The sequence below is a fragment of the Paralichthys olivaceus genome, chromosome 12 (assembly GCF_024713975.1).
Source record: "Paralichthys olivaceus isolate ysfri-2021 chromosome 12, ASM2471397v2, whole genome shotgun sequence".
In the NCBI taxonomy this organism is placed as follows: Eukaryota; Metazoa; Chordata; class Actinopteri; order Pleuronectiformes; family Paralichthyidae; genus Paralichthys; species Paralichthys olivaceus.
In genome coordinates, this window is record NC_091104.1 from 2,721,537 (window position 1) to 2,727,536 (window position 6,000).

Here is a 6,000-nt window from a genome sequence, read left to right on the forward strand (position 1 = left end):
CGAATCATTCCCTCAGGTCGTCTACAGCGGGCTTGCTCAATGTCCCCAAAACAAACTATAAAAGGTTTGGGGAAGCAGCTTTCTCTTGCTTCTCTTTCCTATGCTATGCTATCCAAAGGTTTGGAACAAACTCCCACCACACATCAGACATGCTTCTTCTGTTGATAGTTTTAAGAAACAACTCAAGACTTGTTGCTATGATAATACATTTTAGCTGCATTTTATGTATAAATACATTTATTATTATTATTGTTATGGTCTCAGCCAGCCAGGCCATAACAACATGTAATCAGGAAAGCTGTCTCAAAAGCCATCCTCCTGGGAAAGTAGATACAGTAAACACAAAGATCGATGTCATGAAGAAAAGCAGGAACTGGAAAGGTGCATAAAAATATCAAAAGAAATAGAGAAAACAACAACAATTTTCTTCTACAACTCCCAACATGCACTGAACTGTGCCTGTGGCCCCATATTTTTATCATATTACTTCATGTAACTAAAGTCCATTGTTTGTGCTTCCATCTATCTATCTCTCTCCCTCTCTCTCCAAATTTCACTACTAATACTACCACCATATTATGATTATGATGATGATGATAAACTGTTATTATTAATAATATAATTGCATCTCAATGTATCACTATTCATTATATTTATATTTTTATGACAACAACAGTCTCTCTCTGTCTCTCTCTTCTCTCCCCTCTTATCCACTCATCTCTCCTCTCCTCCATTATTCTCCTCTAGTCAAGGCAGATGGGCGCCCACACTGATTCCAGAAACTTGTTGTAGTCACTCACTCATAGTAAACTCACTTGAATACTATAATAATAATAATAATATTGATACTACTAATACACTTTATTCATATAGCACTTTAAAAAACGGAAGTGCTTTGACTGAAAAGCAAGCAAAGTAAATACAAACTTGAACAAATAAAAGCAGTAATATGACAATCAAATATTAATTTGGTCCAATTTTTAGTGAAAATGGCAGAGCAGATGTTTTGGTTGCAAACCTAACAATGCTCTACTTGGCTCTACTATTGCTCTACTACTTACTTGTATGCAAGTAGAGCTATATTTTATCCTGCACATTGAGGCCTCCATCATGAAATACAATGCACAACAAAAGACATAAAACAGTTTGTATTTTGTTACATGTGTCAAACATTACATACAGTACAAAATACTATGAATATATCTTAATATATACACATTTCACTTAATAGTAACATGCCATCGCCCAAAGATATCAGTAATCATATCTTCAGTTTTAGAGCATGCCATTACTTCTGACTATACGTGTTGGCAGCTCTGTGCAGTAAACACATTTCCCGTTAGTCTGCATGAAGGTGACTGTCATCTTATGCTCAGTGACCTGGAAGTAAGCCACGCCTCCTATTGTGTGATTGACAGGACTGGAGTAGAGCTGCCAGGACTGAGGAACACTGTCCTTGTGAGTGGTGTCAGGATTGCTGACCACCCCACTCCCACTGACTACATATGAGCTCCCATCATCCTCTCTGATGAACTGTTAAAAGTACAGAGACAGACAGCATTAAAGGCATCAATGTTGTGCTCAATTAGACCAAGATACAGCGACAAAATTCATTAAAGGTTCAGTGTGTAAGATTTAGGTGAAAGGGAGCAGAAAGTGAATACAAAGCAATCCTAGTGATGTTTTCACTAGTGTGTTTTATCTAAATTGTATGATTGTTGTTTTCTTAGAATGAGCCATCTATATTTAAATACTTTATATTTACATGGGGAGCAGGTCCTCTCTACAGAGGCCGCCATGTTTTTACAGTAGTAAAAACTGGACAAACTAAACGCCTCTTGAGTTTTTATGACAAGTGAAGGCTGCCACAGGTTCTCTTTCATGTTTGGAAGAGGAGGGTAAGATGAGGGGTATTCAGCTGCAACATGAAGCTGCACAGTATAAGTAGGAAGTATAATTCAGGAAAACTTTCTCATAAACCGTTCCTGGCAGAGGCCGTCCACAAAGAGCCCAGTTCTGCCGGAGGTTTCTTACACCTGGGAGTTTTTCCTCCCCGCTGTTGCTCATGCTTGCTCGGTGTGGAACAAGTTGGATTTTGTGTTTCTTCTTGGACTTGGACTTTTGTGCAGCACCCTTAGACAACTGCTTGTTGTGATACCGTGCTATATAAATTTGAAATATTCAATTACTCACAAATCTATCTCTCTATATATATTTATTCTTATTAATCAGCTGATTGTGGGCATTTTGAATGCCCATTCAGATATTGCCGCAATCTCATCCAGCCAGTCGTGCGGTTGTGATCAAATTTGAAATCCTTTCTCCTCTCTCCGGCAGTCAGCTGTCATTAGTGATCCGCTGTAACTCCCCTTCAACCCAATCTCCTCCGGTTTAATCCGAAGCCATGGTCCAGTCCAGCAGAGTCATTCATAATTATTTCTCCATCAACCCCTCTGATGCCAATGACATCACATAGGGGTCAAAATGCCAAAAGTCTTAATTGCATAGAAATAAAAAAAAATATTCAACTGTCAAGTTAAAGTCTCTCCTGATTTAACTGTTCTCATATCAACCACTTGTTTCCAATCTTACTTCATTGTAGGGCTTTATGCAGCACATTGATTCCCTCTTACACTGACACACACATATTGACAATCAACACATCTGTATGCTTAGACTGCAACACTCACATTGCACAGTAGATTCCGCTTGCTCCAACGTGTTTTACAGAGACACAGATGACTTCATAATGTTGAGGTAATTATAAAATTAAATATAAAACCATATCATACAAGTGGTAGATGAAGTTACCAGATATTCCATCACAGTGTATCATTCTATGGTATTGTTTCCATCTTTTCAATCCCCCCTCCCTTTCTGCTTCTGTTGTGCAGTGACTTTAGTTTTTTTACGGTCATTTTGTGCCATACAGACTTGCATAGTGAAGATAAGGCTTACAGTGTACCATTCTTAAGGCTGTCTTTACTCAGTAGCCATCACATTGTGCAATCATTTACTTCATTGAGATAAGTTGAAGCCAATTGTTGGACTGTAAGTTATACTACTGCAGGAAAAACAAATGCTCATCTTCCTGGAACAATATGTCAACACTGTGCTCATATAAAATAAATAAGATTTCATCTTTATGACTAATTATATTGACCAGTAATATCCGTTGAAACAAAGTATCATTTAACCCAATAACTATCTGGATGGTTTCTAATTTTTGGAAATGTATAAAACCTGTGACATGCCAGTCTTGGTGCCAGAAAATGATGCCAACTAGCTTTGAACTATCAACAAGTACAGTCTTTGTAGCACCCACTAGTGAATGCCACCTCCTGTACAGAGAGGGGCAATCTTGCACATGCTCTTCTCAAACACATTGTGAAAAGTGGGATATGAAAAAGAATAAATAACTGTCAAAGAGACAGACAGACAAATAACAACACACTGAGATACACTTCCTTGATGTGTATCATTTACACATGATATTTTTTATGATTGAGCGTGCACTCACTTACATACCTGCAGATTGTGGTCATGGCCAGACAAGTACACAGTGACGCTGTATTTCTTCAGCAGGGGCCTCAGTCTGTTGACCAGACAGGATGTTGGTCCGTGATGGCCGATGGACCAGACAGGATAATGACCAGCCACCACAACATAGGCTGATCTGACACATGTCATACATACTGGCACTTCAGTTAAAAGGCAACAACAGAACAAAATGTAACTGTATCACATCTTAGAGAACAACCACAGCTCTGTCTCATTTGCTTCTGTTTCTGTATGTTAATTGAAAGTGGCATGATGATGCAGAAATCGTTTGTATTTAGTGCCGTGCAAAAATATTATAATTAATAACATGCATAATACAATCATGCACATAGCAATGACTCCAAACATATAGCCTTATAAAGATTTATCAAGAACTATCTTCACAGATAAGAGAAACAAATAGGTCTTCACATCATCAAGTTATTTTTTGACAGCATGACGTAACAGAGGAATGTTTTTCGAGCAATGTTGCAGATCATCAAACACATTTTAATATAAGGTAAAGACAATGTGAGTATATCATTGGATTTATTGAAAGGAAAGAGTTAATCTAAATCCCCCATTAAAAGGTAATCCACCCCAAAACCTAAATACTGTTCTATTTGCAATAACTTAAAGTCTTTTACATCCCTGTGGAGGAATGTTTGAACCATTGCCATTGCAGGACTTTTTAAAATCCAGCACATAGGTTTTTGAGCATGAACTGTACATTCATGCTGTACTCTAAAGTCTTGCCACAGCATCATAACCGGGTTCAAGTTGAGAGCTAACATTTGGTGTTTGTCCTGATGCCTATGTAAGTACGTGCTCAGGACATTATGTGTTGCTCTACAAATTGTTTGGAGTGTCCAGGCAGTTGTTATTGACAGTTTGCTACTGCATGGCGTGAGTTTGGTTGCTTTGCAGCTTGTTTTTTCGAATTTAACTGTTGCTTGTGGGTATCGTTGTGTTATTGGGAAGTTGTGGTCTCCCTGTTGTTAAAAAAAATCCACTGTGTGTGTGTATGTGTGTGCAGAGGTGATAAAAGCACACACATTCTTTACTCAAGTAGAGGTACAGATACTTGTATTAAAAATAAAGAAGTTTAACCACTTTTTCGGCTTCTTTAACCAAGTAAAAGTATAAAAGTACAGGTTCTGAAATGTACTTTGACTTCTTTAACTGAACTACTCTTACTTCAAATAAAGTAAAGAACAATTCACTTAAACGGAGGGTTAAAGCAAAGATTTTTGAGCATGAAAAACTGTCCACAAGAAAATGAGTACAATGTATTGAATGAAGTATTTTCTTAAAAGGTCCAGTGTATAAGACTTAGGAGAAAGTGATCTATTGGCAAGAATTGAATATAAAATAATCCACCAGTGGGCAATCGTCAAAATTGTACAGATTGAACAGAATGGGCCCTGCTAGATTTAAATACTTTATATTTACATCAGGAGCGCGTCCAAACTGGACAAACTAAAGCTTTTGAGTTTTTATGTCAGCTGAAGTTCACCACAGGTTCTACTACCCACCTCTGAGAGTGTTTATGTACATATGATATTCATTAGCGATATTCACTGCCACTAGATGTCGCACTAGCAGCAGTATCTCAAACCATAGCAAATGTGGAGGTAATCCTGTAATTCTCCATTTACTTTATTTAAATCTCAATAGGTATATGTTTATATCAGTGATGTAAGTGTGGATATTTCAGTGGATAAGATGCATGGTGCTAAAAAGGGAACATTTTTATTAAGAGCACCTGCTGAAATGCAGAAATTAGACTTTTTTTCTTTTAAGTTTTTCTTTGCCCAAACAACACCTAGCATAATATTAGGAGATTCACTTGGGGGTTGGGGGTTTACAGATAGCAAGTGGCTGATCCCTTATTCAGTAGAACATGTACTTGTACAATGTAACTTGTACAATGCTCAATGATATAGATATCCATTCCAGATTTCTGCAACATACCTTGTAATTTTATCCATAATTAATTATGAAAATAAATCCAGTTTATGATTTGTGATATATGACAATTTGATTGTGACTGATCACAATTCAAGGTCAGCTTTAATTTGCCTCAATTCGAGATACCTTCAATTAAGTTTAAAGTGAGAATGTCATTGTGGAAATCCTGAACTTAAATAGTGACTAATGAAGCATTGTGTTAGTTCATGCAGGACACGGAGTCATGTGCTCAGCTACCGATAGGTTCATGGGTGCTCGTCAGTCACTCACCAATCACAGCCCATTCTCTCACCAAAGCGGTCCCTTTAAATACGACCTCATCCTCACTGATCCCTGCTCAGCTATAACACTTTTAGCACTGTAATGGAAATGTTACATTTGTGTATGTATAATTGCATGAGCAGACATGTACTGTATGTCGAGGACCAACAAATTGTTAATCTAAAAGTGCAACTTTAAGGTTTACGATGGTGGCTTAAGAGACTTGAG